This window comes from Panthera onca, chromosome C2, assembly GCF_046562875.1.
Source record: "Panthera onca isolate mPanOnc1 chromosome C2, mPanOnc1 haplotype 2, whole genome shotgun sequence".
Taxonomy (NCBI): Eukaryota; Metazoa; Chordata; class Mammalia; order Carnivora; family Felidae; genus Panthera; species Panthera onca.
Genome location: NC_138347.1, coordinates 70,781,263 through 70,801,918, shown reverse-complemented (window position 1 = coordinate 70,801,918; position 20,656 = coordinate 70,781,263). Strand labels below are relative to the sequence as shown.

The 20,656-nt window shown below is 43.6% G+C and overlaps 1 protein-coding gene across 2 annotated transcripts in view; it reads left to right on the top strand.

Annotated features, from left to right (window-relative positions):
• The first annotated feature begins 1,654 nt into the window (after nt 1-1,654).
• ZNF148 (zinc finger protein 148) overlaps nt 1,655-20,656 on the top strand; it is a 171,453-nt gene continuing 152,451 nt past the window's right edge. For both annotated transcript variants that reach the window (XM_078453076.2, XM_078453075.2), the window contains exons 1-2: nt 1,655-1,905; nt 15,774-15,865. The gene's annotated coding sequence lies outside the window, so the exon portion shown is untranslated. The remainder of the gene's footprint in view (nt 1,906-15,773; nt 15,866-20,656) is intronic.

The window sequence follows — 20,656 nt, the reverse complement described above, 5'->3', positions numbered from 1 at the left end:
GTGACGATAACTGGGCACAGAAAAATCATGAGGCCTGCTGAGTTTTCATCCTGTAGCAGAAGAAAAGCTTTCCCCACTGAATAAAGTTTAAAAGGTAGTGGGAAACAAAAAAAAAAAAAAAAAGAAAAGTTTATCTAGTCACGAACCATGCCTGTTCATCATACAGGTGCAGTCAATGAGCGGTGCCCCAGCAGATCCCAGCACTGGGTCTGCCACTCCACAGCTGGAATGGGGCCATGGTCCCACAGTCCGAAGGCCATGGTGTGGAGCAGGGCAGAGAGCTAAGTGTTGTGCAGGTTGTTTGTCTTAATGACCTTGCTTTGCTTAGGGGGAGAGAGGCTCACTAGAAAGTTCACTCACATCCTGGGGAAGGCTTCCAAGGTGGAAAGGATTTTCATTTCTCTGCAAGGCCTCAGATCCAGCAGAGAAACTATCCCCAACGCTGTGGACCTTTTCCCCTGTCCTGGAGGTGTCCTCTGTCTCTTTCTGCCTTGAGTCTTGGGTCTAGAAATCACTGCACTCATCTCTCACATTGGGTATCTGCACCTAAAGATCTTAATAGTGCCTAGATGCCTGGGCTGCTCTGTGGAAGGCTCCAGTTGTGGAGTCAAACAGACTGGGAGTAGCTGGTAGTAAGGAAATGCCACATACATTGGTAAGATATGACCCTGAACTGCTATGTCCAGTCATGAGAGCAGACTCTCTTGTTGGTGAGAGAGCAGCTTGGAGCTGGAGCCCAACCTCTCCCCAGTCTCTCCTCAGCTACCCCTGCCTCCCACTCACTGCTCCCCCTTGACGCCCTGTGTCACGTGTGGATACATCACCTTTCTCTCATGATCTGGACAGCTGAGATATGACTCACCTTTTTAAATAAGTTTTACCAAAAGCTTAGGACATACAAATGAGAAATGAACACAAAGAGGAATATGGAGGCAGCAATCTGGCTCACAAGGCAGGGCTTACTTTGTGACTCTCTCCAGAGGTTTGTCTCTGACCCGAGGCCTCCAGCTCCATAGGGTAGATACCACCTTAGCCACCCCGAGGTCAGGACAATGAGGCTTGTGGAAAAAAGTAGATTCCTCACTCCTGCCTGCCTAGGGCCTCATTTAATAATTCATTTTCCTGAGTGAAGAACTTTTCACTCCAGAAGAGGGGATTAGCCCTGGGAATGACCTCACCTCAAGGAAGTGTGTATTGCGCTGCCCCTCTTCCACTCCAAGGATTTCTGGATTGGGTTCACATTATGTTTCAATACCATAACCCCAAGATCCATATAGTAGAGATTTCTATAAACACAACAGTAAAGCATGGATCTAGATTTTGTTTAACTCTTGAGTAGCCAATAAAATCTCCTAGGATGCCTCCAGTCATTGGTACCATTCACCAAATGTTTGTACTTCATCTCCTGGCCATATCGTATGCTTTGAAGTTAGGTGCAGGCATGTGTGATGGTTTAAAAATATCCATATGTTCTTTGATACTCTTCCCTTCAGGAGGTGGGGCTTAGGTTTGCCTATACGGTATGTGCTGGAGTTAATGACTCACTTAGAATAAGTAGAATATTCTGGAAGTGATGTTATATGACTCCTGAGACGAGGTCATAAAAGGTTTTCAGGCTTCCTTCTTGGGTTCTGTCTTGACTTGCTCATTCCAGGGGAAGCCAGCTGCCATGTCATGAGAACACTCAAGCAGCACTTTAGAGAGGCCCATGTGGCAAGGAATGGTGGCCTGCTGCCAACAACTAGTGTTAAATTGCCAGACATGTTAGTGAGTCACCTTAGGTCCCCCAGCTCCTGTCAACCCTTCAAACACCTGCGGCCCTGGCATCTTGACTGCAGCCTCGTGAGAGACCCTAGGCCAGAAACACCCAGCTAAGCTGCTCCCAGATTCCTGAATCCAGAAACTGTGTGAGATCATAAATATTTATTGTTTTCCATTAAGTTTTGGGGTTATCTGTCATACAGCAACACATAACTAATACCTTATGACTTGCTCTGGCCTGTGACGATGGACAGAAGTATTATTGCCAGGGAGAAGCCTTAAGGACAAGGTATAATCCTCTGTGTTCTTGTTCTAGTCAGTTTGCAGCTGGTGGCTGTGTCATTAGCCTGACCCTGGAGTGAGGACTGTGTCTGGGTCAGGGGCCCAGCAAGGCAAAGATGACATGGCAGAAGAGACGTTGAGGAATGTTTAAAGACAGAACCATCCACAAGCCTGACATCCTGCTCACACTTAGCAGAAAGCAACAGGGGATGGTAAAACATCTCAGGCCAGTGTTAACACCCCAAATCTGAAGTGACGGGAGAGAGAGTAGTGGCCAGAATCAGGTGAGAGGTGTAGCTGTAGGAGAGGGCTACTTAACAGGACTGTAACCTTGGTAAAGAAATGCAGCTGCTGTCAGCTAAGAACCCTGTAGGGAGGGCCCTGGAGGCAGAACGCACCCGCCTCCCTTACCTCCTGCTGGTGCCTCCCACTGCCCAACCTGTGTAGTCTTAGGTCTTGGTGTTGCCACTATTTATATGACTCTTTAAAAATGGTACCAAACAACGGTTGTCTTTTAGCTTTTTAGGGATGCAATTTGTAGCTTATTCATTTTGATGGTTCATTGAAAGGAAATTTTTCTTAGAATAGTTGCACCACTGAGGCTATTCTGAAGTTCTTCCATGGAAGGAGTGGACAGTATCTGCTTTAGATACTTTTTCACAAAGAATTATTTTCTTCCTTGTGAGATGGAATGTCAAGATGCCTATTGGCCTCCTCTTTGCCTGCACTTTAAAAGTCTTGCTCATGGAGATAGTGGCCTCCAATTTCAGAACAGTACATCTTTTCCCAAAAGGCCTTTCATCCTTCCATAAATACATATGATGGCCTGGCCCAGTCCTAAATCCAGTTAGAGGATTTGCACAGCAACCTCCCTCCCTCCAGAGCTGTGTTAGCTAATTCTAGGCTTTGAAGAGTCAGGAGTCTTTGCCAGAGAAAAGGCCAACTGAACGGGACTGAGTTTATAGGATAAATAAGTCAACTGCAAAGTCCTTGGGATTTGCTTGCTCTCACAGAGATGCCAGGTTGGAGTTCTCAAACCTCTCATTAGAGCCTTGTTATTCTAGTGAGGTCAGCCCTACCAAGTGTCCACCATCGAGGCATCCCTTCCTTGGAACTTCAGGTAGGTCATGATCAATCATGAATGCTGAAGATAAAATCCTTATTTCTTGAGAAATAATTATTGGCTCCTGCCTAATGTGGTCATTCTTGACGTTTGTACCTATGTGGAGCAGTAGCTTTCTCTGATGGTTGTATAGGAAGTCCAAGTCATAATAGTTGTGAGGTAACATCAATTCTCTTTTGGGAACTTTCAATGAAACTGTATTGAGAATTTGAGGACAGTTGATGGATTAGTTTCCTAGAGCTGCTGTAACAAAGTACTATAAACTGGATGGCTTAAAACAACAGAAATTTATTTTCTCACACTTCTGATGGCTGGAAGTCCAAAATCCAGATCTTGGCAGGGCTGTGCTCCCTCTGAAGTCTCTAGAAGAGGATCCTTCCTTCCCTCTTCTAGCTTCTGGGAGCCTCAGGTGTTCCTTGGCTTGTAACAGCATCAATGCAATCTCTGCCTCCATCTTCACATAGTTGTTTTCCCTCCGTGTGTGTGTGTGTTTGTGTGTGTGTGTGTGTGTGTGTGTGTGTGTGTCTGTCTGTCTTCTTATGAGGACACCAGTCATACTGGATTAGAGCCCAGCCTACTCCAGTATGACCTCATCATAACTACCTCATGCAGAACATCTGCAACAACCCTATTTCCAAATAAAATCACATTCTGAGAGGGTTGGTATTTCAACATATCTTTTTTTTTTTTAATTTTTTTAACGTGTATTTATTTTTGAGACAGAGGGAGACAGAGCATGAACGGGGGAGGGTCAGAGAGAGGGAGACACAGAATCTGAAAGAGGCTCCAGGCTCTGAGCTGTCAGCCCAGAGCCCGACACGGGGCTCAAACTCACAGACCGCGAGATCATGACATGAGCCGAAGTTGGCCGCCTAACCGACTGAGCCACCCAGGCGCCCCTCAACAAAGCTTTTTGGTAGACACATTCAACCCTTAAGAGTAGACAAAATTTACAAGTACTGCATAGGCTTAGACCTGTCTTTTTTTTTTTTTTTTTTTCTTTTAGAGGGAGGGAGGGGGAGAGAGAGAGAGAGAGAGAGAGAGAGAGAGAAAGAGAGAGGGAGGAAGGGAGGGAGGGAGAGGGGGAGAATCTCAACCAGGCTCCATGCTCAGTGTGGAGCCTGATGCAGGGCTCAATTCCACAGTGCTGGATCATGATCCGAGCTGAAATCGAGAGTTGGCTGCTCAAATGACTGAGCCACCCAGGAATCCCAGCTTAGACCTGTCTTTAGAGCTCCTTGTTTGTTTGTTTTTTCAATGTTAACTTAAAAAAAATACCTGTTGGGGTGCCTGGGTGGCTCACTCGGTCAAGTGTCTGACTCTTGATCTTAGCTCAGATCATGAATTCACAAGTTCGTGAGTTCAGGCCCCGTGTCAGCCTTAGTGCTGACAGCAGGGAGCCAGCTTGGGATTCTCTCTTTCCCTGTTTCTCTGTACCATTCCCTCCCAAAATAAATAGATAAACTTAAGAAAGGGAAAAAAAAACCTGTTGAGCAGAACTTACACAGACCCTCTTCTCTGTAAGTTAGAAAAATATGTGATGTTCTGTTCTAAGACATCTAATATTGGAAAGAAGCAGTTTACTAACGTAGACTCTGGAAGAACTGGCCCCACATCAAATTAAAATAAAGGTGTGTCTGTGGGGGGTGGGGAGCATGGTAAGGGCTACTCATACTAGGATAAATATAGCCCATCTTCCTGGAGCACCAATTTTGTTAGAACTTTTAAGGGGGAAACACATTTTTATGTATAACACATTATGAAACAGACTGTAAAATTCACATGGATTTTAAATATAAATTGCAAATCTTCAAAGAAATTTTAGCTTACAGCTGGCCTTTTTGGGCTACAACCTCTTCTCACCCGCCCCCAGCTCGTATTCACGTGAGGGTGCTTTCATGGCAAAGCCGAGGAAGCACGGGATCTGAAAGTGCCTTGCTGGTGGTAGAGCTCCACATTTGAGAGGAAGACAGCAACATGACCAGAAGACAAAGTACCCAGACCCTGCCTTTCAGCTGTTTGCATAAGTACCTTCCCTAGGTTAAGAACAGCTAACTCGCCCCGTGCGTTTATGGCAGGTTCACAGAGAGCTGCTTAGGCGAATGAGTTTGACAAAATTTCTTTATAAACTGTTTAGAGAAAATAAGGGATCTGAGCATCCAGTTCCAACGTGTGGGGAGTAGAGGATATGTTTCCCATACCAATAAGCCATTCTCCAACACCAGCTGAATGTGCTATGATTCAACTCAGTTCTGGCACTATCTACTTGGAGATAGTGTCATACCCCTCTAGGTTAAGGGCTCAGTCCCACAAGACTGTTCCCAATCCCACCACTTCAGAGGCAAGTCACTAGCCCAGGTTAAGCCCAGGCTATCACCTGTGCTTCTGACTGACAAGCTGTAAATTGGAGGTTCCAGCAACCCTTCCTTGCATTCAATTAATTTGCCAGAATGGCCCACAGAACTCAGGGAAAGCTTTTATTTGCTAGGTTGCTGGTTTATTATGGAAGGCTATAACTCAGGAACAGGTGAAAGAGATGCATAAGACAAGGTATGGGAAGGGGCAAGGAGCCTCCATGCCCTCTGGGTGCACCACTCTCCCTTCCTCTCCATGTGTTCACTAACCCAGAAGCTCTCTGAACCCTGTCCTTTTGGGTTTTTATGGAGGGTTCATTACATAGACATGGTTGATTAAATCATTACCCATTGACAACTGATTTGCCCTCCATCCCTTCTCCTCTCTTCCAGGTCAGGACATACTAAAAGCTCTAATCACATGGTTGGTTCTTTTGGTAACCAGCCCCCCATCTTTAGGGACTTTCCAAAAGTCACCGCATTAACATAAAGTCAGTTGTGGTTGAAATGGATTTGTTACAAATAACAAAACACTCATTTCACTTCACAGCCCTGAGTAATTTCAGAAACTGAGGACAAGACCAAATATTACAACAAAAGATGCTCTTATTTCTCTTATAGTTCAGGAAATTCCAAAGGTTTGGACAGTTCTGTGCCAGAAATGGGGATGAAGACCAAACATGTACTTCCTATTATGAATCACAATATCACAGACAGTCTTCAGTGTTCCTTGATGCCCTTTATATGAGGATTCACATAATCAATTCCTGCTTGATTTAAAACAATTTTTAATGTTTATTTATTTTTGTGAGAGAGAGGGGGAGAGAGAGAGAGAGTGAGCAGGGGAGGGGCAGAGAGAGAGGGAGACACAGAATCTGAAGCAGGCTCTAGGCTCTAAGCTGTCAGCACAGAGCCCGATGCGGGGCTAGAACTCACGAACCGTGAGATCATGACCTGAGCCAAAATTGGACACTCGACCAACTAAGCCATGCAGGTGTCCCTGTTCCTGCTTGATTTTAGATCCCAGAAAAAGCTGCCTCCACAGAAGAATTAGTTAGAATTCTTTGCCTTATTGGACAATGAAAATTATGTAAGTGATTGTGTTTCTTTTTGCTTCATTGCCAGATACCTTAAAACCAAATTTCTGAGATCTTATAATACGTCAACTCTGATGCCAGAAAATGCCTGCTCCTTCTGCCACCTTCAGATGGACTCCGAGCTGTTTCTTTCCTATACGTCAAGTCTTGTTTGGTGTGGTAAACACCCACTCAGGTAGAGAGCAGGGCACAAATTATACTGAAAACATTTCTTCAATCAGGTTTTAAAGGATGTGATCAATTTACAACTAAAATTCAGATCTAAGACCAAAAAACTACTAATACAGACTAAAAGACAAGTCAAGCCCTAGAAAGGAACAGCTCCTGGATATTATTTTTTTAAAAGGAAAATCTATGTACATTCACATTGTTTTGCTATTATAAACAATGCTGCAATGAATACTTTTATGTGTATAATTCTCCGATTAGTTCTTTAAGGTATATTTCTAGAAATGAAATTATTGTCCTTATGGTGTAATGATTTTCAAGAGCAAGTCAATTTGCTGTGTCTATTAGGATGTTTTGGGTCACATGAGAGGAAGTATAGCACAGTGGTTGAGACTGGACTCCAGAGTTTAAATTCTGGTTCCACTGGCTTCTGCCTGGCTTCAAATTCTCATTTCACTACTGAGTAGAATTAAAAGTTTACTTTGAGAGATAATAGTAAACACAATGGTGTACTCAGCCAAAAAGCAGAATTAAAAAGAAATAGCAAGGGAACATAAAAACTGGAAAGCATAAAACAAAATGAAAGAAGCAAGCCCAAATAAAACCATTACGAAAATGAATGTAGATGAGTGAAGCTTGCCTTGAGTAAACGACAGTGATTCTCAAATTGGGTCAACTATCAAATGAGAGACTGACTGCTTCTCACCTGAAGCTTACTCTTTATGGTGAAATCTGGCCATCATATCCAACTCACCACTGTCTCTGTTCTTGTCATGAAATGTAGATGGCCACTCAATCCAATGGAGTCTCTTCAGACCTTGTCTTTCTTAACCTCTTGGAAATATTTGGCGCTATTAGCCAAACCTGTACTCCTGACATAGGCTTCTATAAAGCTCCATTTTTCCTGTCTCTCTGACTACTACTTCTAAGTGTCTTTTTCCTGTGCCCATCCCTTAAATGTTGGTACTGTTCCTCAGGGGCTGCCCTGGGTGCTTTTTTTTCTCCTTCTTTCTGTAAGCACTCCTAGAGCTTTAGTTACAACTCACATGCTGATGGATCCCAAATCTAGAATTCCAGTCCAGGTCTCACGAGAGATCCTGAGCTCCAGATCTGTATATCCAATTGCATATTGGATATTTCTATTTAGGAATTTTTTAGGAACCTCAAAATTCCACACTGCCCAACTGAACTTGTCATTTCTCCTATCTCTTTCTCCTGTTACTAGTAAATGGCACCACCTGGTTGCTAAAATCAGAAGCCTGGGATCCAGCTTTGAATCCCTCTCCCTTAACCGCCCACCTCAAATAGACGAGACTTTCCTAAATATTTTTCAAAGTCCACTTGCTTCCTGGCAAGCTCACCACCAACACCCTCTTCTGACCCACCATGCTCTCTTGCCTGGCTAACTGAATAGCTCCCCCAATGGCCTCCCTACCTTTGGCCGTGCCACCCTACAACCTAGTGTCCACTGTGCTCCAGAATGCTGCTTCTCTCACAAAAACATTGACCATGACACTTCCATGCTTATCCTTCAGAGACAGTCCCTTTGGGACTGGCCACTGAATTTCTTTTGTCTGGAGTGTGCCTTGCTCTTCTCACACTCAGGCCTTTGCACAGCTGTTTTCTTTCTCTAAAACATGACTTGCAATTCTCTTCTTAGCTTACCTCCTCCTATTCTTTACATCTCAGATTCAATGTCACTTTTTCGGGAAAATCTAAAGTAGTTTAGGGTTCCTGGCCATGTGCTTTGTTAAATAAATCACCATACAATTTCTTTACCGTTTACCGCGAAAGTGTTGAAATTTCGTAATTGTCCTGTTTCCCTGCAGGACTGCAAGGTCCATGAAGACAAAAACTGTGTCTAAGTTTTTCACCACCATGCACCCTAGCATATACCACTGTGCCCAGTAATCATTAGATTCTCAGTAAATAGTTATTGAATGCATAGGAAGACATACAAGGATGTGTCCTCTCCACATTGCACAAAATGGCAGAAAAACCTAGAAAATATAGCATTTTCTAATCTGAGGGGATAAGTTCAATGAACTTCCTATGCAGTGCAGTCATTAGGACTGTCATGGTAAAAAAATATTCAGTGACATATGGAAAGACGTTTCTCATACATTGTTAGGTGAAAATGACAGTGTTACATATGTATAGCCTGGTCGTGTTTTTGCTCTTGTGTTTTTAATTTTCCCTTAGAATTCTTTATTACATGCATTTACCTTTCTATTTATTTCGTAATTTTTCTTCTCAGCTTGTTTTCTTCCTGTGACTGTCGGCTCATGTTTTATGAAAGACATCTCTTCTTCCATTCTATCAAGGACACTAAACAATTTCCCGGTATTTTCTTCCTGTATCCTGCAGTAGCCTGCATTTTCAGGGATTTAGTCCCTTCCTCTTGTTATCAAGGGAGGAAGGGATTTGTCCTTCCTCTTATTCAGTAGCATTTTTTCATGGGCTCCATTTTTTTCTCTTTTTACTTACTTAGATTGAATGAAACAATTATCTCCTGCTTGGGAGATAATAGCATCCTTTTCTTAGATCAACAGCTTGAGAGGAGGTTGGTGTGAATGGTTCCCAGTGAAATTCTGAGTTCTAGCGGACTCTAGTACAGCTTTGCTCACTGAGGTGACGTCTTCTTCAACACCTACTGCCTGGCTCTTTGATTCTATGACCCCATATGGTACATGACAATTTCAATTCCTTTTCCATTAAAAGGAATCCAGGCTTCTAGGGGAAATGGAGGATTCCAGGTCTAGGTTGGAAACACGCAAAATAAACTTGAACATCTCATCATACCAGATAGTGAAGATTATGCATCAAAAGGATTCAGAGACCAATTTGAAGGGGCTTTCAATGCCAATGATGAATAATTTGAATATCAGTGAGGATAATTGCAATGGATCAAAACACATCACATAATTAAATCCATGCATTGACAATACCGCCGCCCCCTCAAGCCCTGATTGGTCTCTGTGGAAGGGTGCTAGAGACCAGCCCATTATTTTAAATAAAGGTAGGAAATCAAGCATTGATGTAGCCTTTCCTGTATGAACTGTATCACTGAGAAACCAAATACAGATTGTAGGGGAGTTACTTTTTATAGAGGTATCACAGTTGATAAATGAAGGAAAGATAGAATTACAATCATTGGCAACCCGTAAGGTAATAATGGCTCTAGGCTTGAATCATCAACAGCTACTAACATCACAAAGAAAGAGTTGTAACCAGACATTAAGGGACTCCTGGTGGAAGAACACAGCAACACCTATAAAGTAGACTTACCAAAAATATCTAACCTGACCAAGCCTCTAGGTTCAATTCCCTTTTACAGGAAATTCAGAGGATAGAGGAACATGCTAAACATTTTGCCACCAACAACATGAGGATGCAATCATCGAAAGCCAGATTGCAGGAAACTCCACCTGCTTCCCTCAACAAACAATTTCCTAGGGGATATATAATGGTAGAGGGAGAATGTATAGAATCTAAAAAGATGTATCCCCAATGTACGGACCTTATTTGGATCCTGAGTCAAACAAACTGTCTTAAAAAGTCATGATATTTATCAAACAATTGAAAACTTGAGCACTGACTGGATTTCTTACAATATTTTTAAAAAATTTTTTTTTAACGTTTATTTATTTTTGAGACAGAGAGAGACAGAGCGTGAATGGGGGAGGGTCAGAGAGAGGGAGACGCAGAATCTGAAAGAGGCTCCAGGCTCTGAGCTGTCAGCACAGAGCCTGACGCGGGGCTCGAACTCACGGGCCATGAGATCATGACCTGAGCTGAAGTCGGCCACTCAACCGACTGAGCCACCCAGGCGCCCCAAGGATTTCTTACAATATTAAGAAATTATATGAACTGCTGGCGTAATAGTGATACTGTATTAATGTGAAAAAATTATTTATTTTTAAAAATACATGTAAAATATTTACAGATGAAATGATATGATATTGAGAGTCTGTTTCAAGTGGGGAGTGAATAGAATATAAAAGAAACAAGATTGGCCATGAGTTGATAATTGTTGAACTGTGTGATAGGAACACCTTAGAGGCTGTTACTCATTGTACCATTCTGTTGATTTTCCACATCTGACATTGTCTATAATAAAAAGTTTTAAAAATTGCAATAATCCCAAAACAGTCAGTGAAATAACCTCTTTCACCGAGGGAACTGCAATGGGTCCCATCCTGCCCCAGTTACATTCTTCACTCAGCACCTACTGCTAACATCAAGACAAGTCAAAATTACCTTGAAAATCCTTTAAATTTCCCATGAAGTAATTAAATAAGGTATTGTTCTTCGTAAGCCTTGTAGAGTGATTCTTATGTACATCAGCATTTGAAAAACAGATCAACAGGGGTGCCCGGGGTGGCTCAGTCAGTTAAGCATTCAACTTTGGCTCAGGTCATGATCTCACAGCTAGTGAGTTGGAACCCCACATTGGGCTCTGTGCTGACAGCTCAGAGCCTGGAGCGTTCTTTGGGTTCTCTCTCTCTCTCTCTCTCTCTCTCTCTTCTCTTACTCTTACTCTCACTCTCTCAAAAATAAATAATAAACATTTAGAAATTTTAAAAAAAGAGAAAGAAAAACAGATGAACAAAAGGAAGATCCAAAAACCTGGCATACTTTCTTCACTTGTTTTCCCGAATACTGCTCTTTCTTGCTTTACCTCCTACCTAGCTAGTTTTTTTGCGGCTTTCCTGTCATCCCCCTCTAAATGTTGGGGTGCCCTAGGGACCAGTTTTTGGATCTCTTTTCTATCTACTCTAACTTCCTAGTGAATTCATCAAGTCTTATTGCTTTAAATAATGTCTACAAACTGATGACTCCCATATTTCTATCTCTAGCCCAGAATCATTCCCCTGAATGCCAGATTAATTTATCCAATTGCCTGCTTGACATGTCCATCTGGATGTCTAGTAAGCATCTCAAATTAACATATTTGAAATAGAATTCTTGATTTCTAAATCCTTCCCATCTTGCTCCCTCTCCAGTGCTCCTCTTCCCTATAAATGGCACCAGTTGCTCAGGCCCAAAGATAGAGTTGTCCTTAATGCCCTCTTTTCTTCAATTCCTATATTCAATCTTTCATTAAATCCTATTTGTTCTTCTTTAAAATAAATCCAGAATCCAATCACTTCTCACCACTCTTGCCTGGTTTATTCCCATGGTTTTGCAACTGGTCTCCCGACTTCCACTCTTGCCCCGCTGTTTCTTCTCAAACCTAGCAACCTAGTGGTCTTACATAGATCACGTTACTGCTCTTCTCCAAATCTGACCCTTGTGTTCCATCTCAGAGGAAAATCCGAAGTCTTGAAGTGGGTTACAAAAGCTTTCAAAATATTGTGCAGCGAACTCCACTATTTTCCTCTACCCAACCAGCCCTCTGATCTTGTGTCTATTATCGGTTTCATTGACTTTGCCCCAGCTCCGTTGACTTCACTGCTGTTCCTTGAACATGCCCAGTGCCCCGCCACCCCAAGAGCTCTATCTTCCTTGGTTCTTTGCTCAGTTCTCACATTATAACCTCCCATAACACACACACACACGCACGCACGTGTGCTTCTTAGCACTACTTCCCCCACTTATTCAACTTTATTTTTTCTATAACACTTATCCTCTGGTACACTACATATTTCTTATTTATTACCCGTCTTCTCTATGGGAACGTAAACAATCTAAGAACTGGAAATGTATTTTGTTCACTGTTGTATTCCCACTACCTACAATAGTTCTTGGTACATGGAGAGAGACCCACAGTATTACTTGAATGGATAAATCAGTGAAGGAAGGGACAAGAAGAAAATCTAGATGTAGACGGGTAGGCATGAGACATTTAAGATACCTTTCAAATCCCAGTAACAAGTGGGGGGTGGGTGGGGAATTTGGAGGTGCTTCTGCTTGTCACCAGGTTTACTCCATCTCATTTTAGTATACAAACTCCTCCAGGGGCACCTGAATGGCTCAGTGGGTTAAGCCTCCCAACTCCTGATTTTGGCTCAGGTCATAATTTCATGGTTTGTGCTTTCAAGTCCTGCGTGGGGCTCTGCGCTGACAGTATGGAGCCTGCTTGAGATTCTCTCTCTCTCTCTCTCTCTCTCTCTCTCTCTCTCTCTCCCTCTCCCTCTCTGCTCCCCCCTCTCAAAATAAATAAACAAACTTAAAAAAACCCGCAAAACTCCAAAGCTGCCATGTTGTGATATGCTCTATGGAGAAGCTTATATCCCAAGGAATGAAGGGATCCTCATCCTTCCAACAAATCCCTCCAACAACCCCATGAGTGAGGAAGGACGTAGGTCCTTCCTTTTTGAGCCTTAAGATGACTATGGATGGCTTTGCGAGAAACCTATAGCCAGGGGACCCAGCTAAGCCATTCCTGGACTCTGACCCGCAGGAACTATGGGGAAAAAAATGTTTTAAGCCCCTATGTTTTGGGGTAGTTTGTTACACAGCAATAGTTAGCAAGACAGAATTTGGGTTGGTGACTAGACCAGAAATTCCTTGAAAGCAGTGACTGTTTACTCAGCGCTTGCCAGATGAATATTTTTTAAATGACTGGATGACTTGGAGTTTTAATCTTTTTCTGTGTCTGTGTGTATTTTAGGGGAGAGTTGGGGAAAGCTACATCAGGCGGCTGCTAACTAGATGCTACTTTAAATGTAGTGTCTGTCTCAGTCTTGCCTATTCCTCTCTAATCCTGCCATCCCCATTAAGTGAACCTGTCAGAGGTTGTGATGATGTGGACGGAGTGGGGTTTCCTAAACAAGTGATCACTTTCCACCTAGTGTAAGATGCATATTTCATAGATAGACGTAAGCAGAGAGGGAATGATTATTATCAATGACAATGGCCCCTTGATTAGAAATCTGAATGCTGCTCTTCTTAGACCATAACCTGTAGTTAACACTCACAGGTTATTGTTACAGATCGAGTTGCTTGAATATCTCCCTCTTCAGTTAAGATGTACATCCCTAGAGGTGTGGTCCCTAGGGAACAATCTCCACGGTATAAATGATGCATCACAGAGGGGACATTTCTAGAGCCCATGATGCTAGTGCCCAGGTCGCCAGCATTTAATCCCTCATTTTGAATCTCAGCCAGAGAATGTGACAAATACAAGAGATTCAATACGTTAACTCTTAGGTCCAAGCATCTGATTTTTCCACATGCACATCGACACAGGCAATACCTACATTGAGACATAGTGAATTCCTTTCATCAGAAAGCTGACCGAGCCTCAAAGTAAAAATTCCTTATTGTACCAGTCAGAAGCTCAGGGAGAACTGCTCAGTTCTGCCAAGTCATGTGGTCTGTGGCCAAGCTGACAGGGAAACTAAAAAGCGTCGGATGTGAACATTTCCCTTTATACCCAGGTCTCTTCTAGGTGGATAATGGGAAAGCTCAGGAGAAAGATGGTTAGTTTGGAATCTTTTGACTGAGTCTCACATTCCATATTCCAAGGAAGAATCTCTCTACTCTCTGTGGGGTGTGTTCTAGGGCCCTGGGGTTTGGGAGAATGCAGCTGCTTGGCTTTTTTTCTACTCAAATTTGTATGCTTCTCTAGCAGATGATTGCTAACACTGCCGGGGCTGGACAAGCCTAGTTCTAATTTTTCGAGGTACAAAAAAAAAAGATTTTCTCATCTGCTTTCTCTGAGGAGGGTTTGGTGATGCATCACCCAGCTGGGCAGGGCGGAGTGTTCTGTAATTGCTAAAACTAGGATTATGCAAGGGTGTGGGGGGATGGGCTTGAGGCCTGGGGCACAGGAAGTGGATTTGAGAGGGGCTACCCTGGATAGGAGTGGATTAATTAGTATAACTAATAGCAGGGTGCCCCTGGGTTGGTGGAGGCAGCTCTGTGTAGGGGGATGGAGGCTAGGGAACTCTGACAATGGGAGAGTTTAGGCTGAGTGGTTAGTGGTAGATCCAAGGCTTCGTATATATCGACCTGTCTTTGTCCTGCTGCCCAGTCGCTCTCCAGGTTAACATGTGAAGTTGTTGAGGTCTTCCTCTGCTGGTGTCCGAGCATGTATATGAAGCTCTAGGGAAACCAGAATTTGGAAATCAATACTTTATTTATTTTCAAGTCACCTGGGTAGTTTCTGGAGTTCTGTCTGGGCCCTGGCTATCACCTGATTCATTTATTCACATATTCACCCACTGAATAAATTTCTTGAGCACCCCCTTTGTGGCAGATGCTATTCTACAAGAGTGGGGCAGAGCCATGAGGTCTGTATGTCTGTGGAGTTTACTTTTGTGTGGAGATGATATGGATTTAGCACCATCCAGAAGGATGGGTCCTGCTGGCTCATCAACTCCCATGGGCAGTTCTATTCCAATGTCAGCACAGATGTGATTTTCCGAGTGGATAGCTATTCTTGAATATAAACAGCTGTGCATCGGCGTGTCAAAAAGCTTCTTTAAAGGAATGCTTTCTCTTGTCTGAGACTTTGAGGCTTCAGAGAAAGACATTTTCATCCAGACATCAGGAAGCTCTGGGTTGACAAGGGCACCCAAGAGAAATGCTCAGAACACCTGCAGCTGAGTTTAGCTTGACTATAACCCCACCAATTTTGTCATTTGAGATGTAAAAACATCTCTCAACCTCCACCCCACCCTCACTCCACCATCATTGTTGGGTCTATTGGACTTGAGACACGAGGTCTATGGAGAATCAAAACAACAGATTTAAGGAACTGATTCATTCCTGAATGGTGTTTTGGAAAATGACAGCATTGTTAAGCCTCTAGAACCCAGGTAAACTGGTTTGATCTGAAATGGTGTCTGGGAGGAACGTGGGGTCAAATGGCAGCTCTCGAACCTTCAAGAACAGCTTCTCACCTCTGGCTGTGCATTAGAGTGAGCCAGAGAACTTTAAAACTTACCCATACTAGACTCCAATGCAGCCAAGTTAAATCAGTGGCTCTGAGTAGGGGGCCTGGCCATTTACTTCACTTTTTTTCTTTTTTTTTTAAAGCTCCCAGTGATGCTGATATGCAGCCAGATTTGGGAACCACTCCTCTAGAGTGTTCTAGATGGCAAGCAGGCCTAATCTATCAGAGAGCAAAGGTAAGTTAAACAGGCTGCTTGTACATGCCGGAGGGACTTTCAAGCTCACCAGTAAGTCGGTCAATAGGTCTAAATTTCAAAAGCAAATTTCCAAAGTTCAAGTCACTTTTCCTGTGGCTAGAAACCTTTAAAAGTTTAGCAAACTTTTAGTTCCAAAGCAGATTTGAAGTTTAAAATTTAAAGCTGGCAAGCTGTGTCATCCCGCAGAAAGGAATATTTTAAATTCCTGGAGAGCATGTCAGAATTTCAAAGGATAATAATAATAGGTAAAAGCTGACTGATGTCTAGAGCCAAGCAGGCAGCAAGGTTTAACAGTCTTACAGTTCCCCCAAACCTCCGGGCTGTCTCTCCATCTTCTTCGTAGAAATAAACAATGATGGGTTTGGAAGGCCAGCCCTTACCCAACAAAAGAATCCTGTCTGGAACATCTCTGCTGGAGGGCCAGCTAATCCTGCTAGTACAATTTAAATAAAGAGGCACTTATTGTGTCCTAGAACAGTCTGTACTGCTTTAGTATAGCTGGGTTTGTGTAAGAAATGTACATCTTTGGGTTGGGCTGAAAAGTACAAGTGTGCCTCATCAGTCCCCGTTCTGCCCCTCTTCCAGGGCTGGACTACTTATGGCGGCCATGTCCACTCCCCATGTCCTCTCTTCTCTAGCCTGTGTCCTCACTTTCTCTGACCTTTCTAGGCATAAGATGATTTCTAGACCCCTTGCCACGTGGTGGTTCTCTCAGATCTGTCACTATGACATCCAGGACCAAACGCTGGGTATGAAATCTCAGATGCATCAAGGAGTGTCGTGGCAAGATTCACACACAAAACCACTACAGTCTAATTTCTCCATAATGAGAAGGGGAGGCCAGGCCCAGGCTGGAGCATGCCAGAGTGGGGACTCTGGAATGGTCTGAGCTAGGCCTTTGAGAGCCGTAGATCTGAAGTGATCATAACTGTGTGGTCAGAGGAGGACAGACAAGATTTAGCACCAATTTGTAACAAAAGATTAGACATAAACACCACTTTGTAGTTTTAGTACAATTACTCCTTTAATTTTTGTTAGTAAACATCTTGAAAACGTGTGGTCTGCTCTGTGTGTTGTCTTTGTCGTATGGAAAAGAGGGGCTTCATAGATGGAAAACAATGAAAAGGGAGGTAAGAAAGTGCTCCCTTTGTGATGGGCGGAAAGAATCCCCGTTGGTCCCTCTGCAATGCTGGCTGGTGTCAAACAAACTGGGTGGTCCCCAGCCAAAAGCTGCTAGAATAATCTAGAAGGCAGGAAGGGATTGAGACCAATAGCTGATGTTGGTATGAGTGCCTTGCTCCCCTGAAGAGAACATCAGCAGGCTCGGTGTTCTAGGAGAGCATAGTGGAGGCCGAGGTAATGCCCCAAATATGTTCATCAAAAGCCACTCCTCTTGAGGAAGGAAGAAGACAGTTGTCTTAGCTCCCTTACACACCTGTTTTTGTCTCGTGCCAGGGAGTCGGGGCTTTCACAGATACTTTAAAGAATGTCTTGTCTTAGAAAGAGACAAGTTCAGAGAGATTTCCAAGGGGTAGAAGACCAGAGGCAGCTTTGTCCTTCAGAAGGTGAAGGCTGGTTGGAAAGCTGGCAGTCTGGAGGTGAGGATAAAAGCAGGCACACTGTTTCCTCGTGTTAGAGCCAGAAAGAGGAATTGTAATTAGAAATGAGGTAATCATTCTGCTGGCTTGTAATTCCTGCAGTTGTAATAGTTCGAACCCGGAGAGTCTCCCTCTGCAGTGAAGATGTTCTGTGTCTCACCACAGAATGGGCTTGTTTCAGAAGGAGACTCAGGGGAGGGCCAAGGTCTCAAGCGGTCACGGGGTTGGGACCTTCCTACAGGAGGGGGCCACCAGGCCTATGTTGACACTGGCCCAGGGAGCAGCCACTAGCTCTTAGTCATTCTGTTTGTTTAGTTCTGAATACATCACCACATACAGTGACTTTATAATAAAAGGCTTTCTGATTTTGTGGGGTTTGCTGGCTGATAAGGTGACATCTGATATGATTTTCTCCCTCTTACTTCATCATCTTCCTGGATATAATCTTCTGAAATACAAAGTAGAGACAAGAAATAATTAATACATAAACTGAGGATGGGGGATTGAGGGGAGGTTGTTTCTCTGTCTGAAATATCTGGATTCCTGAGCTCTGTCATGGCTTGCCCGACATCTGAAACCTTGTGACAGATGGCATTTGGAAACAAATACACACAAAGAACTTCCCTCAATGGATATTTTCCTTTTAGGGGAAAAAAACCCCACCTATTATTGATGCTATTTCTTTAAACTAGAGGCAGTTAACATTTAACCTGAGTGGTTAATCTCCTCTAATTACTCTAACAAAGGACCTAGATACTGCCCAATAAAACCCACAGCATCTCCAAAATTCCAGGGATATAACATTCTCATGTTTTAGAGGAGATGGAAGCTGGTTTGGAAATGGCATCTGTTGAAACGAATGTCAGCCTGCAAGGAATTATACTGCCTGAAGAGGAATTTAAATGTCCTGAGCCTGTGCAAGTATCCGAAGTGACGGAATGCGAAAGGTGCTTGTTCGTTCACTCATTCATATATTCATTTATTCATTTACTTAACAAGTATTTATTGAGAGCCAACTGTGTCCACAGTGTGTATTTGGCTTCCCAGGTTAGAAAGAGCTCTGCCATCAGATTCTAACTTTGTAGGAGAGAGAGTGCATATTCACTAACCTCCTCCTGAGATGCAGGGTGGCCCCAGCTGATGGGATGCTGGTCTGGCAAATGGAGCATCACTCTTAGATGCTTGTGGGCTCCCAGCAGCCTTCACATTTGGAAACAGTTATGGAGGCAGATGATCTCACCCACATGACTGGGTATTGGGGCCACCTGAACCCAAGCTTGTTCCACTTCCCTGCTCTCCACATTAAAATGTCTCTGTATCTTTAGACATTGTCTTCTCCTTCCCTCTGGTTTCAGAGAAAGCAGTGTCCAAGGCTGACCTCTCCAGCTGTCCTCACCCTCTCCAGCATCTGGTCTTTCTTTCTCCCCTCTTGATTTTTTCTGTATTCCATTTAACATACCTAGTTCTCCCCCTCTTGTACAGACCATCTCCCTCTTCTGCTCTTCCTCCAAATACCATCATTTCCTCTATTTCCAGTGAGCACCAACCTTCTCACATGGTACTTCCTCCTCTCTGTGCACTCCATCCTCTCCCTGCAAACTCCCTACAGCCCCCTGGATGAAACTAACTGCAAAAGTGACCAATGACCTCTATGACAGAGAGTTGTGTCCCAATGTCTGTTGATCTTTTTATTCCTTTAGAAATGGAACCCATCAGTTTTAGCTGAGTACCAGACTGCCCAGCCAACAGTGGCATTTTCCAGGTTCCCTTGCAGGTAGGTGTTGCCATGTATGTGACTTCTGGGTATTCCCTTGAAAGGATGGGGCATGCCATCCACTTTTCCTTTTTATCTTCATCCTGTGGAGGGATGACAGGAACTAGTAATTTTAGATCTGAGATAGAAACCTTAGGCTCAAGATGGCAGAACCAGACAAGACAGAAGGAGCATGGGTCCCCAATAAGATGGCATGGCCATATTAGTCCTGAAGTGTTTATGCTGGACGGTTGTGTGAGAGGAAATATACTTCACACTATTGTTTTGGCCTTATTATTGAAGCCAAATCTGTTTTCTTACAGAATAACCACATCTTATCAATGCAAGCTGCTTCAAATTGCCAATTCCAATGTCCATTTCTCAGCCCCTACTCTTCTAGATTTCTCTGCAGCACTGGGCACTGTAGATGCCCTTTCTTTCTGAAGCTTTCTCCTCCTTCTGCTCCCCTGCTATTGCACAAGCCTGATTCCCTCCCCACCCCTCTGATTGTTCTTTCTTTGTGTATCTCAGCAGCTTCCCACTCTCCCTCTGTCCTTTAACTGTGGCCCTTCTCCATTGATTTTCCCTCCTTTAGTAAGCTGATTCCAGCTCATAATTTCAACCCTTTCTTCAGACCTTACTAGCACTGCCTGGGTCTGCCTCCTGAACAGGTGCAGATACTGAGCACATAGCAGTATGGTGGGATGGTTAAGAGCACAGACTCTGGAGCCAGACTGTCCTCTTTGAATCCCAGCTCTGCCACTTTATACTGTGGGATCTTGGAAAAGTTACTTAACCTCTCTCTGCCTCAGTTTCCTCACAGATGAAAGGAAGACAATAAGATGATTTCTCTCAAAGGGTTGTGGTGAGGATTAAATGGTTTATAGATGTTCAGTGCAGAGAGCCTAGCATCTGGAAAGAGCTCTGTGAGTGTTAACTCTTGTTATTGTTGGCATTCACACCTGAGGACACAGGTCTCAGTCCCGAAGCAAGCCATGGCTGGCCCAGACATTACCTCAGAGTCACAGTACCCCATGGTGGCTAGAAACGTGATTGGATTTTCCTGCCTGCTGGGCTCTCATTTCCTCCCGCTCTGGTCTCTGGCAATTATAAGATAGTTTTATTCCCCTCTGTGTCAATGATTTTTGGACACCCACACCCAGTCCTGACACTCCACTGGAGCCCCAGTACTGCCTCTGAAACAGTCCACGGCTGGGGCACCTGGAACCCATCCTTCTCATCACTGTCAAAGCTGCCTAGATGGGCCCTGCTTACTTGGTGGAATCACAGGCCTTGTGCTCTGGGGCTGATTGACTATAATTCCTATAACACTACTGAGCATTTTTACTAGGAAGTTTCTCTTTCTTTCCCCCTGAGTAATTACGGCACCAGACTTGTGTAGATTAGTAGGGAGACCCA